At 33.7% G+C, this 19,752-nt stretch overlaps 1 protein-coding gene across 2 annotated transcripts in view; it reads right to left on the reverse strand.

Annotated features, from left to right (window-relative positions):
- Positions 1-15,322, reverse strand: part of TLR3 (toll like receptor 3) — a 28,047-nt gene extending 12,725 nt beyond the window's left edge. Inside the window, exon 1 of one of the 2 annotated variants that reach the window (XM_016143922.2) lies at positions 15,304-15,322. The gene's annotated coding sequence lies outside the window, so the exon portion shown is untranslated. Of the gene's footprint in view, positions 1-4,704; positions 4,849-15,303 lie in introns of those variants that run through there. The other variant, XM_016143920.2, reaches the window with a different exon arrangement.
- Between the last annotated feature and the right edge of the window lie 4,430 nt (positions 15,323-19,752).

Here is a 19,752-nt window from a genome sequence, read left to right on the forward strand (position 1 = left end):
GAATAACGTGTTAGGCATTATTATGGCCTTCAATAAATATTTTTTATTGATGCTCCCATAATTCAATAATCAGTTTAGGCTTAATGCCAGTTCACATTCAGATATTAATAGTCCTCAATTCTTGCTTGTTTCTAAATGCAACACAGGTCAATTTTTCTCTGAGAGACATTTCTTAATTATGCATTAACTTATTTAGCTATTATTGTCATAGGTGCTACAGTGAAAAAGCTCATTTTTCTCTTTTTAAGAAAATTAAATCCAAACTATTTATGATATATATCCATAAATGTAAATTAACAAGCCCAATATTTACTGGTATTTTGTAGTATGATAGATCAGCTAGTCTCAAAATAAAGATGAAGCTGCATTATTTCTATGACAGCAGAGATCTACAGAATTCTAGAAGTCAAAGTCCCTTAAGTTTACTAAATTTACGATAATTTTACTAACATTTATAAATTTTATAGTTTCCTTCTTTAACTTGATGGAGTACTTTTTTTTTTAAGAGAATTAATTAATTAATTAATATATGTAGAGTCTAAAAGAGTAGCTGGAGAAAACAGTAAATTACACTGGAATTGATAAGCAGATAGTAATTAGTAATTTATTATTTACATATTTATTAAATTATAGACCCTTTGTCCACTGCCTGCTCCTAATAATAATTCTTAATCGCCTACTCATTGTATTTAAAGGACAATTAGAGCCATTTTAATGCTAGGCAAATAATTTTTTGATAATTGAAGATAGTGTATAATTATTAGTCGCTTCATTATAATGTTTATAAAGGAGGGTTTGGTTATGGTTTTCATGACCATATCACTATCAACATCTGTAATACGAGACTGATCAAGGCTATACTAGACTGTTTATAGACTCCTGTATTAATTAATTTAGATATGAAGATTGCATCATTGCAATTCTGACAACATATATAGGCAGCTGAAGTTGTGTGGCAAACAGCAGACTATGCGAAAGGCAGATTCATATTAGATAACACAATAATTACACTGTTGCCAGACTCCATGAGTTCCAAAAAGAGAAGTAATTATTAAGGAATACTTAAAGTTGTGCCAGCACTGAATACACTTGTTAGGGAATTACTGGGTATTTAAAAGAGTCAATATTATGCACAGGTTTAATTTTGAATGGCTCTTAGGAATTTTTGAAAATGGAATTTTATTAATGGAAACAAGGAAATTAGACTAACCATCTTCCCAGTGTTAGTAGGAAGCCAACGTAAGACTATAGATTATTCTTTTCATCATTAAAATTTTTCATGGGTTTATAATGTGATGAATATATTATGGACCGATATAAATAATTAAATTTACCATAGAACATTAGCTAAACGGTCATTTTATACTGTACGCAAGGGTCTCCCTTTCACAGCCACTGTTCAGACAGGACATGGGTCTTGCTCTATATCATCTGGAATTCTAGAAGGTATTTCTCTCTTTTTTTTTTTAACTCTTTCCTTAAAGTAAAGGTACAGTTCCTCTTACCAGTATTATTTCCATTTCTTCTCATATAACATCAGAGGAGTTAAATTAAATTCAACCAAACCACAAACACTGCAGAAACTTTAAAGAGGAAATAACAGTTTCTTTTCTACTACTCTCACTTAACGTTTACTGAGCAGGATTGAACTCGAACTTCCCTTCTGAAAAAAAAAAACAACAACATTTGACACACAACCTGAACTTTATTTATTTATTTGTGTGTTTATTTATTTATCCATGTAATTTTACAAGGCCGTTGAAAGTGGTAATATCTTTCTGTCTCTTATAAACCAATCTGTGAAATGGGTTAGTATGAATAGAGACTTACCCTCCTCTATTGACATTTTTATGATATGGCTAAAGGCTCTTCAAACCACATGCCTTGAATTTGATATTTATTTATTAAAATAAAAAGTAAAATTCTAGACCCAACTTCACTATCATTAGATGCTTTAAACATGCTAATTAAATTGGAATAAACCGATGTCCACTGGGCATCTAATGAATGCTGTCAAAAATGTCAGACAAAACCTTTAAATAATCACACTTAAGACAAAGAAGTTCAAAGTATAGAAAACAAATACAGGTTCCCCCTGTAATTCGAAAGTAGAATGTTCCTTTGAAACCTTTTGTAAACCAAAATAGCATAAGGAGAAGCAGCAATTATCATTAATTTAATATGGAAAATTTTTTGAGCCTTCTTAGGCCCAAAACATAACCTGCGAAATCGTATCAAATAACACATAAAACCTGAAATAACACTAACATATCATAAAAGCAGGAATAATATAATAAGTACACAACCTGTATAAAGTAGAAATAAGGTATGTACAGTGTAGTTTTGTTTATTAAAAAGACTGACTGGTTTCTCCTTATGTGTAAGATAAATTAATGGAACATCATGCTTTGTACACCCATCAATTCACTCAATCAATAAACTTTCTATTTTACCCATTATTAGATGCCAAATAAGAGACCACTTTGCTACTAGCAGAACCAATAGTAACTTTGGTAGCTTCAAGATTCTTTCTCTTTGGACACAGGCAAATTCAATATACATACAATGTCTTTATTTTGTTCACCACGATTGAATAGTTTAGTTGCATCCAGTTTTACACTAAGTGTGACATCCTTAAGAATGCTCTTTGGCTTTTCTGATACCTTAGGACCCACCTTGACATAAAATAAATTGAGATAAAGTTCAAATATTCACACAGTTCAAAGCCATAGAGGCTAAATGCTGAAATACCGAGTATAGTTCCCAGGAGGAGCTCGGCAGTGCTATTCTGCTTGCTTGGGGGCGTGTGCTGCCTCTATAATGGCTCACTGCAAAACAAAGGCTGAACGCTATTTTTGCTTTTCAACCTTTTTCATAAAAGCAAAATTCTTCTTTAGATTTCTTGTAGTTAGAAAAAACAGGCTCTAATGAAGTTCATTTGTAAAAGAGAAATGGCTTGACACCAATTTTCAAAAAGCAGGGCATACCTGTAATAACTTACTGTAATCATATCGAACTGGTCACTGGTAAGAATTAGTACTCATGAAGATTGACCTTCATTTTATAATGCAAATTCTGAATCAACAGGGAAAATTAAAAAGAAGGCCTAGGGTTGGAAGGGGTAAGTAATTGCTTTTGGCCATACTTCTTCTTTTTACCTAAGGAGAAACTCTATCTGTATCGTGGGATTATTTATAATAAGAATATGAGAATTGGCTCTTAAAAAGTGAGAAGTAAAAGAGGAAGGGATGTGGGGAGGGGGAAGGTTACTATGAAAAAGAAATTGGCAATAAAATACATAAATCTGAAAAAATTCTAAAGGCTCCAATATAGTGTTTACTGTCTATATAAAATGATAGTTTTATTCTTCACTTTACATAGAAATAAGCTTATATAAGAGTTCAATGTACATGTTAACATCATCAAAAGAAATGGTAACATTACTTTTCCTTTCCATGTTATTTGTCCAAATTATTACCTGGTTTTTATAATTTTATTATTGATTTGTAAGAGCTTTAGGAATATGATGAAAATTAGCTTTTCATCTAAATACATTGCAATTTTTTTTGCCTGATATGTTGTCTGCTTTTGATTTTTTTGAGCGCTTTTTTTTTTTTAACTACACAAAAGTTTCTCAAGGGAGTGATGTCAGCAAACTGGCAGACTAGGAAGCTTTGAGGCTTTGTTCCCTGGAAATATCAAAACACATCAAGAAACAGGTTGAACTAACCTTACGGTAGCTCTGGAAAACAGCCAAAGATCTACAGTAACCAAGAGAATGCCCAGTGAAGAAAAATTTAACTTGAAAACTATAGAAAATTTCATGGTATTTTTATTCACTGTTGCCCTACCACCTTCTCAGTTCAGCACAATCTTCCTTTGGAAGACTCCTCAGCTCTATTCTCAGTTATCTCCCTTGAACTGGAGGTTGCAGAGTAAACCTTATTGGCCACATTCTAACCTATCTGGGGGCTTCCTGAAGGGCTGGTCTCTGCTTCATCTAACTTGGATCTCAGGCTAGGGGAAAAGCAGCAGTCACTGCATATGAAAGCTTCAAGAAGACCACCCTACACATAGTTACCTGGGGCAAGAGATTATAGGTGAGGTCATACAGTAGAACATCCAAGGCCCAGAGGAGAAACTGGCTGAGGTTCTTTGGGCTATGAAGACGTTCAAAAATAGCCATGTATAAGGAGGAATTGAGAAAACCACATACAAGCCCAGGCTAGAGACATTTTCAGAAAAGACCTTAAGCTTCCATCTTGAGCTGATCCCTAAACTCAGAGCACACCCACTGACATAGCACAGAGCCAGTTTGCAAGAACAGGGAGAGGTGGCTATTTTTGCAAACGCCTAATTTTTAACAAAAAATTATAAGACATACCAAAAAAAGGAAACATGGTTTGTTCAGAGAAATGATATAAATCTCTAGTTTCTGTCCTTAAGAAAACACAGACATTGGGTTTACTAGTCAAAGATTTTAAACAAGCTTTCTTGAATATGTTCACAGAGCTAAACAAAAACATAAAGGACTAAAAGAAATCAGGAAAATGATAAATGAACAAAATGAGAATATCAGCAGAAATATAGAAATTATAAGAAGGAACCAAACAGAAATTCTGAAGCTGAAAATTATAACTGAATTGAAAATTTTACTGGATGGATTCAAGAGCAGATTTGAGCAGATAGAAGACAAAATCATACCTTGTGAAAGTGACGTCAGAGGCATGGTGGCTTAGGGATCTCCCCTGATCACTCCCCTTGAAATTACAACAAACTGAACACCTGTAATTCAGTAGACAACACCCAGCCTAGCACACAAACATGTCAGAAATCTGTGAATCTGAGCATCTGAAGATGGGTAGTATGCGAGCAAGGAAGAAGGAGACGGGCGCTGTGGAATGCATCCCGGAACTCCCTGTAGGATGAGGGAGAGGCGGGAATTACATGGCTGTTCTTCAATTCTTCAAAGCCCCGAGCAGTCCTGCCTGAGAGATCAGAATATTTCACACAGTAGAGCCCAGTGAACGGTGTAGAAAACAGAGCCGGGATGACATAAAGAGGGGTAACAGCTGTGTTTTAACATCTGCCATTGCCAGGCAGAAAGCTGAGTCACAGAGCCTGGGTGCCTCTCACCACCCTCCCGGAGAACACCTCCCCTTACCCTGCCAGAGCTTGCAGCAGGCCCCAGTACTGTATCTGGTAATCGGGGCAGGATAGGGACTTCAAGTACTCTTCAGGGGCTTGGATCACCTTCACCCTTCACATTCTCTTTCACCTTTCACATTAGCCCTGGGACTAAAGCGCCTGGTAACGGAAGAGACACACAACTCCTTGGGGAATAAAGGACATTTTAAGCCCCAAAGCAGAAATCTAGAAAGATAGGGTTGTGCAGGAGGCTTGGGCACTGCTACCCTCTTCTTATCAACCTATTAAAGAGAAATCACTCTGAAGAATAATACTTTTTTTTTAAAGTAGTACATTCTCATAAATGTCTAGATGGAGAAATAATTTAACAAACACCATGAACAAGCAACATGACAAGGCAGCTGAGAAATAAAATGAAAAAGCTCCAGGAAATAAATTAGGGATATAGAAATATGCAATTTAAATGACAGAGAATCCAGGATTGTACTTCTGAAAAAGCTCAATGAGATGCAAGAAAATTCTGATCAACAGTTCAGTTATCTCAGAAACCAAATCAAGGAATAACAGAAGTACTTTACCAAAGAGATTAAAACTCTAAAAAAAAAAACTCAATAGAACTGCTGGAGTTGAAGAACTCAATAAAAGAGATGAAGAATAAGATAGCAAGCTTAAGAAATAGAGCTGACCAGATGGAGGAAAGAATTAGTGATATTGAAGACAAAATTCTGGAAATGATACAGATGGAAGAAGAGAAAGACTTGGGAATGAAAAAATGAAAGAACTCTACAAGACTATCTGACATCATAAGAAAAAGCAATATAAGAATAATTGGTCTACCAAAAGGAGAAGAGAAGGAGAAGGGAACAGAGAGCATATTCAAACAAATAGTTGATGAGAATTTCCCAAACCTATGGCCCAAACTGGATCCTTGAATCCAAGAAACAATAGAACATCTAATTATCTCAACTCAAAAAGGCCTCCTCCAAGACACATTATATTAAAACTGTCAAAAATTAATGAAAAAAAAAAAGGAATTCTCAAGGCAGCCAGGCATAAGGGGACATTAACTTATAAAGGAAAACTCATTAGATTATCATCAGACTTTTTAGCACAAATTTTACAAGCTATGAGGAAGTGGAACCAAATATTCAAACTACTAAAAGAGAGAAATTACCAGCCAGCAATAATATATCCAGCAAAGTTCTCCTTTAGATATATCAGAGAAATAAAGAACTTGTCCGACATACAAAAGCTAAGAGAATTTTCTACCACAAAGCCTGCATTACAGGAAATACTGAAGGGGGTCATTCTACCTGAAACAAAAGGACAAAAAATACAAACTACGAGTAAGATGACTAACAGACAGACAGAAAAAGAAAAGAGCAACCCTTACTAAAAACAGGATGTTTTATACTTAATTGTTATATAATAGTTAAAGGTAAAACAAACAAACAAACAAACACAACTTAAAAAGAAAAAAATAAAAGAGCTACTAAAACCTAGAAATGAATTCACAGTGTAAATAGAAACAATTTGAAACCAAAAAAAAAAAAAAAAAAAAAGACCTAGGGGAATTAAAGATCAGAATCTGCACAGGGGAATGGAGATAAGGCCACACAGAAGAAAAAGACTACTGTATATATGAAATTTTCTTTTACATAAACTTAATGGTAACCATACACTAAAAAAATCCAGGACTGAGACATACAACACACAACAAGTGGGAACAGAAGAAAAAATCATAAACCACCACCATATTAAAATAACAGACAGAAACAGAACAAAAAAACAATAAAGACACTGAGCTATCAGAAAACAAAAAATAAAATGGTTATAGAAAAAACTCATACTTCAGTAATCACCTAAATGTAAATGGACTGAACACGCCAATAAAAAGGCACAGAGTAGTAGATTGCATAAAAAAACAAAACCCAACCATATGCTGCTTTCAAGAAACACAACTTAGCTGCAAGGACAAATATAGACTCAAAGTGAAAGGGTGGAAAGCAATACTCCAAGCAAATGGCAGCCAGAAAAAAAGTTATGTGACCATACTTATGTCTGACAAAATAGACTTCAAGATAAAAAAAGGTAATGAGAGACAAAGAAGGACCCTTCATAATAATAAAGGGGACAATCTTCAAGAAGACATAACATTTAATATTATGTATGCTCCCAATCAGGGAGCACCAAAATACATAAAGCAACTACTAACAGAAAGAAAAGGGAGAAACTGATAAAAACACAATTATAGTAGGGTGACCTACTTTAGTCAGCTATGGATGATCATCCAAACAGAAAATCAATAAGGAAATAACAACTTTAAATGATAAATTAGACCAATTGGACATAACTGATATGTACAGAGCCTTTTGTCAGAAAACAACAGATTATATGTTCTTCTCTAGTGCACACGAATATTCTCAAGGATATATCACATGTTGGGACACAAGACTAACCTCAACAAATTTAAGAAAACTGAAATCATACCAAGCAGATGTTCTGAGCACCATACTTTGAAATCGGAGATCTACTGCAAAAAAAAAAAAAAAAAAAAAAAGGGAAAAACCCACAAATATCTGAGGATTAAATAACTTGCTGCTAAATAATGACTGGATCACAGAAGAAATAAAAGCGGAGATCAAGAGATACATAGAAACAAACAAGAATGAAAATACAATATATCAAAACTTTTGAAACATAGCAAAACCTGTAGTAAGAGGAAAGTTTATATCGTTACAAGATTATCTCAAGAAACAATAAAAATCTCAAATAAACAACCTAACATTTTGTCTTAAAAAACTGGAAAAAGAACAAATGAAGCCCAAAGTCAGCAGAAAGAAGGAAATAATAAATATTAGAACAAAATTAAATGAAACTGAGAACGAAAAGACAATAGCGAAAAGAACCTCAACGAAAAACAAGCTCTTTGAGAAGATTAATAAAATTGACAAACCCCTGTAAGAGAAAGGACGCAAATAAACAAAATCAGAAATGAAAGAGAAGTTACAACAGATACCACCAAAATACAAAGTGTCATACGAGAATACCGTGAAAGATTTATGCCATCAAATTCAATAACTTAGGAGAGATGGACAAGTTCTTAGGAAAATACAACCTTCCTAGGCTAAGTCACAAGAAACCAGAAAACCTAAATAGACCAATCAACAGTAAGGAAATTGAAACAATCATCAAAAACTTCCCAATAAGTAAACGTCCAGGATCAGATGGTTTCACCAGTGAATTCTAGCAAACATTCAAAGATGATTTAATACATATTTTTCTCAAATTTTTCCAAAAAATTGAAGAAAAGACAGTACTTCCTAACTCATTTTATGAAGCCAACATTACCCTGATACTAAAACCTGATAAAGATAACATCTAAAATAAGAAAACTATAGACCAATATCTCTGATGAATACAGATGCAAAAATTTTAAACAAAACACTAGCAAATCAAATAGAGCAATACATTAAAAGATTATACATCATGATCAAGTGGGCTTTATTCCAGATGCACGGGGATGGTTTAACATACACAAATCGATTCATGTCATATACCACATACATAAAATAAAAGATAAAAATCATATAATCATATCAATAGATGCAGAAAAAGCATTTGACAAGATATAGCATCTGTTTATGATTAAAACACTTAATAAAATGGGCATAAAAGGAATGTAACTCAACATAATAAAGGCCATATACGAAAAATCCTCGACTAACATCATACTTAATGGTGAAAAACTAAAAACCTTTCCTTTAAGATCAGGAACAAGACAAGGGTGTCCACTATCACCACTATTATTCAATTTAGTATTGAAGTCCTAGCTAGAACAATCAGGCAAGAGAAAGAATTAAAAGGCATCCAAAATGGAAATGAAAGAGTTGAATTGTCACTTTTTGTAGATGACATGATTCTTTACATAGAAAACCCTAAAGCCTCCACCAAAAAAAAACTGTTAGAAACAATAAACAAATACAGTAAAGTTTTAGAATACAAAATCACTGTATAAAAATCCATAGCATTCTTATACACTAACAATGAATTTTTAGAAGAATAAATGAAAAGAGCAATTCTTTTTGAAATTACAACAAAAAGAACAAAATACCTAGGAATAAAAGCCTAATAAAGTGTGTAAGGAACCTATACACTGAAAACTATGAGAAATTGAAGACGGCACAAAGAAATGGAAAGATATTCCGTGTTCATAGATTGGAAGAATCAACATCATTGAAATGACTTTACTGACCAAAGCAATATACAGATTTAATGCAATCCCCGTCAAAATCTCAGAGGCATTAAAAAAAAAAACAATAAAACAAACAAACAAAAAATCAGCAGATTTGTATGAAAGCACAAAAGAGCTCAAATAGCCAAAGCAATCCTGAGGGGAAAAAAATGAGGCTAGAGGTATCACTCCACCTGACTTCAAATTATACTACAAAGCAACGGTAACCCAAACAGCATGGTATTGGCAGAAAAACAGGCCCAATGGAACAGAACTGAGAGTCCAGAAATAACCCTCACCCCTGTATATAACAGCAAATAAATGTTGACAAAGGAGCCAAAAACAAACGATAAAGAAAGGAAAGCCTCTTTAATAAATAGTGCTGGAAAAATTGGAAAGTCACATGCAAAAGAATAGAACTAGACAATCTGTCACCATACTTCAAAATGAACTGAAAATGGATCAAAGACCTGAATATAAGACTTGAAACAATAAATTGCATAAAAAAAAATATAGGTACTAAACTCATGGAGCTTGGATTTAGAAAAGATTTTATGAGTTTACCTCAAAGGCAAAGGAAGTAAAAGCAAAAATAAATGAATGATATTATAGCAAACTAAAAAGCTTCTGCACAGCAAAAGAAACCATCAGCAAGACAAAGAGATGACCATGAATGGGAGAAGATATTTGTAAACAACACCTCCAATAAGGGACTAATATCAAAAATATACAAAGAACTTATATAACTCAACAACAACAACACAAAATTCTAATTATAAAATAAGCAGAAGACGTGAACAGACACCTCTCAAGAAGACATACAAACGGCCAACAGACATATGAAGAGTTACTCAACTTCACAAGCTGTTAGGGAAATGCAAATCAAAACCACAATGTGATAGCGCCTCACACCTGTTAGGATGGCTATCATCAACCTGACAAGAAGTAATGAGTGTTGGAGAGGTTGGAGAGAAAAAGGAACCCTCATACACTGCTGGCGGAAACGTAAATTGGTACAGCCACTATGGAAAATAGTATGGAGACTCTTCCAAAAATTAAGACTAGAATTACCATATGGCCCTGCAATCTCTCTTCTGGGTATTTACCCAGACAACTTGAAAACAAGAGATGGAAGCAACCTAAGTGTCTTTCGATAGATGATTGGGTAAAGAAGATGTGGTACATATATACGATGGAGCATTATTCAACCACAAGAAAATATGAAATGCTGTCATTTGTGATAGCATAGATAAAACTTGAGATAATTGTGCTAAGCGAAATAAGTTAGACAGAAAAAGTTGAGAACCATGTAATTTCATTTATATGTGGGATATAGAACTGAAAGCAACAAACAAACATGACAACAAACAGAGACTCATCGACATGGACAGTGGATTAGTGGTTACCAGAGGGAAAGGGGGGAGGTGGAAGTTAGATGGGATAAGAAGAGTCGTATATATGGTGACGAAAGGAAATTTAACTTTGGATGGTGAGCACACAATAAATATACACATGACATATTACTGAATTGCACGCTTGATGCCTATATGATTTTATTAACCGATGTCACCTCAATACTTTTAATTAAGAAAAAGAAGACAGAATTAATGAAGTTAAAGACAAGAGAGTTGAAATTATTGAGTTAGGGGAACAGAAAAGAAAAAAAAATGAAGAATGTAAATAGAGCCTAAGAAATTTGTGGGACTCTATAAAGTAGATTGATATGTGCATTTTGAGAATTCCAGGAGAATAAAGGGACAGAAATATTATTTAAGTAAAAGCTAAAAATTTCTCAAATTTTATGAAATATATGACTCTACAAATTCAAGCTCAATGAATGCCAAGTAGGATAAAACTAAAGGAAAAAAATTAGACTCTTATTTTACATTCTATACAAAAATGAACTCAAAATGGGTCAAAGACTTAAACATAAGATCTAAAATATAAACTCTTAGAAGAAAATGTAGTGGAAAATCTTCATGACACTGGATTTGGCAATGATCTTTTGTAGGTGGCACCAACCACAGGCAATCAAGAAAAGAATTAAACAAATTGAAAGTTGTCCAAATTAAAACTTTTGTACATCAAAGAATACTATCAAGAGAAAGAAAACCCACAGAAAATGTTTATAAAATATCTAATAAATCGTTAATATCCAGAATATAGAATAAACTATGACTCAACAACAACAAAACAAAACAAAAAAAAACCTAATTAGAAAATAGGCAAAGGAATTAAATAGATATTCTTCCAAGGAATATATACAAATATCCAATAAGCACATATATAGATGTTCAATATTATTAATCATTAGGGGAATGTAAATCAAACTCAAAATGAAAAAGCACTTCACACCTATTAGGATGACTATTATGAAAAATTTCATTAAAAAAGTACAAAAAGCAACATGCTTCAGTAAGGACGTGGAGATATTGGAATCTTTGTACACTGCCAATAGGAGTGTAAAATAGTGACACCACTCTGAAAGGCAGTATAGTGGTTCTTCAGAAAATTAAACCTAGAATTGTCACGTGATCCAGCAATTCTTCTTCTAGTTCTGCAGAAGAATTGAAATGAATTAAAAACAGAGACTTGAACAGATACTTACACACAATATTTATAGCAGCATTATTGACAATAGTCGAAAAATGGAAACAACATGTATCCATCAACAGATAAATATATAAACCAAATGCGCTATATCCGTACAATAAAATATGGTTCAGCTTTAAAAAAGAAGGAAATGCTGACACATTCTACAACATGGATGAACTTTGAAAACACTATGCTAAGTGAAATAAGCCTGATACAAAAGGACAAATATTGTATGTTTTACTTATTGAATATAATAGTCAAACTTATAGAGATAGAAAATAGAATAGTAGTTATGAGGGCCTGAGAAGCAGGAGTGAATGGGGTTAATGGGTACGAGGTTTCAATATGAAATGATAAAATAGTGGTGATAGTTGTCCAACAATATAAATGTACTTAATGTTACTAAATTGCATATTTAAAAATGGTTAAAGCAGTCAATTTTATGCTGTGTGTATTTATTGCTATTTTTTAAAATTTTTTAAAAATTAAATAATGGTTCTTCAGTTGCAATGGTGACCATATAGCCCTGATCATAACGAAATTGAGGCCACATTATCAAATGTTTTAGGATATAGTATTTGAATATTATAATTACTTGCATGAACTTGGAAATCCATTTTCTCACTCTAGAATTCACTTTGTTAGAATATCATCTTTAGCTTTTTTTAATAATATTTATTGCAATAAAATTTCAATGTCCCAATGATAAGAATAGATACTTTACTATATGCATATATGGTAATAGAAATAGTGTGAACTTTGGAACTAATTAAACCTAAATTCAAATTATGACTCAGCCACTTAACCAGCTTTATGACCTTTGGCAAATTATTTAATCTTTCTGAGCATGAATTTCCTCTTCTGTCAATTGGAGATAATGTAACCAACTGACAGAGTTACTGTGGGAATTAAGAGCAATTAAAATAAATGTTTGGCACAAAGAATGTACTCCATAAATTATAACTATTGTTTTACTATTAAAATAAATCAAGTAATCCTTGTAAGAAAACTAGACAGGCAATACCTTTGAGTTTTGAATACTCAAGACAAATTAATTGTGTACAACAGCTTGTTAACATGTAAGAATTGCATCAAATGTAATGTTTCACAAGGAGTAGATATAAATATAGTCTAGGAAAATAGTACCTGATTTTATCTGTAAAATCGCCATCTGGTGGTACTCAGATACAGTTACAGACAGGTGCCCATCTGTCCCCAGGGCACACCACCAGCACATCAGAAGGGGACATTGTTTAAAGAGATATCACTGACAAAATCTTTTTAAAAGATATTAAGAGACTTTAAATGTACGTATTAAAAATAAAGGTATGATTTCAATATTGTTATAACATACTTATTGTTTAGTCTTCATTCAAAATGTTAGACTAATTACAGAATTATATTCCCACTAGATAGTTCTTGAGAGTGCTTGTTTTCATTTAGCCTCAAGGATACTTAAACTTTGACAATCTGCTAAATGGAAAATAGTATCTTGCTGCTTGATGGCTTCTTTAAAATATTAAAGGAAAAAAAGTGAGTGAAAATTTTTACCCACCCAAACTATCAAATATAAAAGAGAAGACTATCATCAGCATGTAAGAACTTAGGAATTATTGTTCAATTTAACCCTTCCTAAGGAATATACTGAAGAATGAGCTTCAGACAACCAATATGACTAGAAATAATTATCAACACCTGAACTATTGGGGACTTTTAAGTAATCTTTACATATTAAGTACACAGTTACTGTAGACATATAATACAATACAATACAGTATAGTACAGTACAATACGATACAATATTAAGTATACGGTTACTGTAGAAATAATACTAACTGAAATTTAAAAGGGAAAGGATATAGTTTGCAATATTCTAACAGTAAAGTATGGTTTACTTATTTTTAAAAATGAGACCATAATAGAAATAACATGTAACTGATGATTGCCAGAGGGAAAAGGGTTTAGGGGTATGGGTGAAAAAGGTGAAGGGATTAAGAGGTAGAAATTGGTAGTTATGAAATAGTTCAAGAGGATGTAAAGTACAACATGGGTAATATAGTCAATAATATTGTAATTATATATAGTGGCAGGTGGGAACTAGACTAATTGAGGGAAAGGGGATCACTTTGCAAATTATATAAATATCTAACCACTATGCTGTATGTCTGAAACGAATATAAAATAATATTGAATGCCAACCATAATTGAAAATTTTAAAAAATTTTAAACTGATTTCTAGTTATATTCACGATAATAGTACATATTAGTACTATTATTTTGTATATAATGTGGGATAAAGCAGGCAAGTAATTATTGGCTATTCAAATTCTATCATCTTCCGTATCCTTAAAAACTAGCATCTTGCTGTACATGAAAGAAGATACAGAAGTGATATGAAAGAGGTAAGTAAAAAACATGTAGTTCTGAATTTGGACTAGAAGTACTAGCATAAATTTTGTCTAGTGACACAAGTAATGCATATTCTTAGTACCAGATTGTGGCTGACATACTATTTTCCACTTAAACCAAAACCAACCAGACAAACAAACAAAACTGGCTTCTAAGAGAACTGGATGATTCCAGGTCTGAGGTAGAAAAGATACAGTGATAAGAGCCTGGGACATCTTATCATTCCTTATAGCAGAGAAGTTATCGAAAACTACTAGGATCTTACAATTTATATGAAAACCTTTCTTTCATCATACTTTTGAAAACTACTTGTAGCCAAATGAATGAATTCTAGCCAAGTGTATGAATTTCCAAGAAAGTATAAAGGAGTTTGTTTGATATGCACATGCTCACTCACCCCTTCCATGTCTCAAATTCTCTAGACTCTCTCCCTCAACCAGTTCAGACCAATTAGCAGTTTTTAGTTGAAATGACTTCTTTCACAAAATTGTATTCTCTCTAAAGAAATTTCACTTTGGACAGTACAGGAAAACATTCTCAAGTGAAGGTTGTGTTCTCAAATTGATTCATAACAGCTTATTAGAAAGCTATTTATTTGCATTACTGGTTATGGGCCAGAATTGCTCATTCTACATATATTTTAATATAATTATTTTTATGTAATTTAGTTGGAAATACATACTCTGAGTTTCAAATACAATGTATCCCAAAGTCAGGCAAGTCCCAACTTGGGGGACACTCGTTGTTCTAAATTCCACCACAAGATAGACACCAGGAATAATTTACAAGTGACAAGTAAGCTCTGATGATAATCATAATCTATTTTAAAAATGCAATTTTAGACGCAAAGAAAAAAATAAATGTTATCAAAATAAATGTTGTTGCTTAAAGATTCCTTGGGAACTGTTAATACTTACTTCCAGTCACAACTTGCGCTCCTCTGTCCATCTGAGGAGCAGGTCAGCAAGGAAGAGCCTGGGCAGAGGACAGAGCAAGTAGGTGGGGCCACTTGCTATCTCCACTTTCAACCCCCTGTTCTTGGTGTCCCTAGAATCTATAGGTTAACACTCAGGAACGACAACGTCCAAGACATCAACTGTCAGTACCGTCTCTTGGTTGCAAAAAGTGAGGAATATTTTTGCCCTGATAATATGCATTATCACTAGCATGCTTCTAGCCATACATGCCATGGTCTTTGATACCACTTTTATCTCTGCTTTTATAGAAAACCTCAGGCCACTGAAGTCACTGTAGGATGGCAGCAGCAGTACAGAAGACAAACGACATATTGTCCTCCTTTATTTTTATGTAACAGGATCTGAGAGTGGTAGGACAACAGGAAGGGGGCTGTTCTTAGCCTCTCTCTTCTATAATTAGAGTGAGTTTGCAATGCTTTTGTCTTCTTTCACATCTGGTTACCAAATGTAAAAACTGAAATGTCGCGTCAAACTCTAAAATTATATATGGCTGACATTCATATGCATATACATCCATATGTTCATATTCAGAATACTTTATTTACTATATATAATTTGTGTAAAGTATGTAAATAATCATTGGATATTCTAAATCTATCATCCTCTGTATCCATGAGAACTAACATCTTGTGGAAGAAATAAGATACAGATATACTATGAAAGAGTTAAGTAAAAATATGTAGTCCTAAACTTGGAATGGGACTATTAGTACAAATTCTGTATGTACATGTATGCTTATATATTTCACATATACCAAGTACTATCATAAATCTACATGACTATTAATGTTTTAAAGGAAGGTTTTTAGTTGATACCTTTAAAAATGTTACTCAGATAAATTTAATAATCAACTTCATAATTCTTTTTTAAAAATCTCACTTCTCTTTAGCCTTGAGTTTAGTCCTTTAGAATAGCACTAATAACATTTGAACTACATATCCAATTTCAAACAAATCAACTTTTCTTCAGAATATTCATTGAGATATCTGTATTGACCATTTCCAACATTTCACACATACGGGAAAGTTGAAATATTGTACAGTGAACACCCCAAAATTTCACTATTTAGCTTCTACAATTAAATGTATCACTTAATTATCTACCTATTCATCCCTCTATTAATACATCTTATTTGTGATGCATTTCAAAGTGATCTCAGATATCAGTGCACTTCACACCTGAACTCTTCAGAAGGCATATCATCAAGGAAAGTTCAATATTTGTTCATAGTTTTTTAGATATTTACATACAATGAAATGCACAAATGTTATGTTTATTACTCATTCAGTGTAGGAGCAAACTCTTATCAAGATATAGAACATTATTATTTGGACCTCAGAAAGTTCCTTCTCAGTCATTTCCAGTATATTTCTGTCCTATACTTCCCCTCCCAGGGGCAACTACTGTTCTGATTTCTTTTTATCATAGAAAAGTTTTTTTCCTGTTTCTGAAATTTTGAATAGGTAGAATCATGCATTATGTGATTTCTTGAACTTACCATAATGTTTTTGAGATTTCTTCACGCTATTGTGCGTATCTATTGTTTTTTTCCATTGTATGAATTCTATAATTTATTCAGTTTTCTGTGAATGGTCATCTGTCTAACTTCTAGGTTTTGCCTGCTATGAATAAAGTTGTTATGAAAATTCTTGGGGTAAGTCTTTTTGTGACATAGAGTTTCATTTTTCTGAAGTAAATACCCAGGATTGGAAATGCTGGTGGGCGTATCTTTAGTTTTATAAAGAAATAACAGGCCTTTTGCTATTTTTTACTCCCGCCAAAAGTGTACAAGTTTCAATTGGTCCACAGCTTTGGTCAGACTTGTATTGTCTGTCTGTATAATTTTAGCTACTGTGGTTGATTGTGCAATGGTATCTCATCGTTGTTTTACTTTGCATTTTCCTGATGACTGATGTTGAGCACTTTCTCATTTGACCATAAGTATGTCTTTTTTGATAAAATGCCTGTTCACATATTTTCTTCATTTAAAAAACAGGGCTATCCCTTTTTTTTGTCTCTTTGGTTGGTTTATGCAGCGTCTGCAGCTGATCTTCCTTTTTCCTCTCACAGGGCCCCTTGCAGAGGGTACCTTCTAACTTCCATTGGCCTAACTTTAGCCTCTTGAATCATCATTGTGCCAATATGAATCTTCCTGGAAATGGGCCATTCTATTATATCTCTTGTTGAACTTTTGGTTTTGTTGTGTGCAAATTTAAATACAGCCAGATGCCTAAAATTCTTGCTTATATGAACTCTGGAGTATTAAAGAGATTAGCCTTTTTATTTTCTTTCATGTTGACTTGGATTTACAATGATATAATCCTTAAACTATGAGAAAAATCAACCATAAAGCTCAAGAAAAGGTAGATGAGAACTTTTAACATTTTCCTGCATAATAGTTCTACTATTGCACTTGACAACTTTAACACTATTCTTTTGGGTTGTGAGAAGTGTCAAGAAACATGTCATTCAATGATACAACACTAGATGGAGCAAAGAGATCAACTTTGTTTTCCTTTACATTCAGAAATTCTAAATGCCCGCAAAACAAAATTTCATTTTAAAATTAGGTGACTAAATGGGCTAATCAGATTACACCACAGTCGTTTTCTTAATCTAGAGTTCGTAATTCTTGGTCAAGGCCAGTTTATCCCTTTATTCTTCTTTCCTTCTCTTTCCTTTATTTCATCTTTCACGCAACCTTCCGCAAAGTGTATACTAAATAAACACTTGTGCAGTCAATGAATGAATGAAGTGAATGAGTGACTAGCTCCCTTGACCTCATCCATCTATCTCCAACATTTCCTTTCCCTTTTCCGTTCCTCACCCCACCTTCTACCTCATATTTCACTCACAAGTCCTTAACATTTAATTGTTCTTTGCCAGTAATCGAATTTAGGGCCTTTGTTCAAATTTCTCCCTTTCAAGTTGATTCACTCATGTAATCTTTCTGTTGCTTTTCCATTTGCTTCTCTGCTGTGTCATTTTAATGGCTAGTGTTTTGTACTTCGGTTTCCACTTTTATCTGCCTTATATGCATTAGATTTCTACTCACTGAAATAGATTGACTGAGATATTTATGGAAATGACAGATTGGGATTCACCTCAGCTTATGAATGAAATTTGAATCTGTGGACAGAAAAACGGATTCTACAGAAATTAACCTCATGAGTGATATGATCATAAATTCCTAGCTGGGTCGGTCATGGTGGATAGTCCCACCCAAGGCACAGGACTTCTTTAGCAAAAGGTTGATCTTTGCCTTAAGCAAGCCCTGTCCATTGTTTTTGTGCATCTAAGTTAACCCATCTTTGAAATACTTTTCTTCAGACCTCTCATAAGTGTAACCACCCTCAAGAGAGCATGTGATCTTATTAACTATCCTGTAATCCAATCCCTCCCTTGATTTTTCACTCCTTCATGGAATCTCCCTTACTTTCCCTCCTTCATTTCAAATGCATAAAAGAAACTGCAAAATTATCATTCTCCAGAGCGTCTAAAATCTTGCTTCCTGGCAATTGTTGCCAGTTTTGGCTCAAATAAACACTTGTAAAAATTCTCTACAGGTTTGGGTATTTCTTACATTAACAGGAAATACATCAGAAAATACATTTCGAAAAACGCTGTGCTCGTTACGAACCCTCCCTCACGTGAAGGGAAATGAGCATAAGAAACTTTCTTTTCACAATCCCTCTGGCAAGAAAAAAAAAAGAAATAAGAAAAAAAGAGTCTAAGGGTTGTTAAGTTGGCTCGATTATACAGCTTTAGGAGGGAAGGTCATAAGGAAAAATTGCCATTGAAAAAATAAAACTCTTGCAGAAAGCTGATAGTTACCAAGAAGTTTAGAATAATTTGATTCATTTGCTGCACTTCTGTTTGCTTGTTCACTGCTGACTTCCCTTTGAAATATGGCAATCTGAAATATTAATCACTCGAAAGGAGAATGTCTCCATGCCAAGTTCATTTTTCTCTGTGGCACCAACACATTTCCTGTTCTCCCGGCTTTGCTCTTATCTGAATAGCCAGATAAGAGCAAAGCACGCCTTCTCTGCTTTCCAGCAGCAGCCTGAGGCGGCTGCCTGAACCAGAGTCCTCTGTCCTAATCCCTCTAGGGAGGGGCTGGGAGACTGTGTCCTTGTGACTGACCTTGATTTCAATCCCTTCCTGGTAAAGAAAAAAGGGAAGACAATTGGGCTATGCAGCAGTCGCTACCCACAGAATTAGAAAGTCGAACGCGCAGAGAACTGAATTCTTCTCACACTAAAACCTAGAAAGATTCCCCAGCTCTCCAAAACTCACATACTTTCCTTTCTTGTTAATCTCCCTTTCTGGCTATTATTCAACAACTGTGGAGCCCTTCTCAGGCTTTTAGCCTCCTTTAAGCTGTAC

The sequence above is a fragment of the Rousettus aegyptiacus genome, unplaced genomic scaffold, assembly GCF_014176215.1.
Source record: "Rousettus aegyptiacus isolate mRouAeg1 unplaced genomic scaffold, mRouAeg1.p scaffold_m13_p_11, whole genome shotgun sequence".
Lineage (NCBI taxonomy): Eukaryota > Metazoa > Chordata > Mammalia > Chiroptera > Pteropodidae > Rousettus > Rousettus aegyptiacus.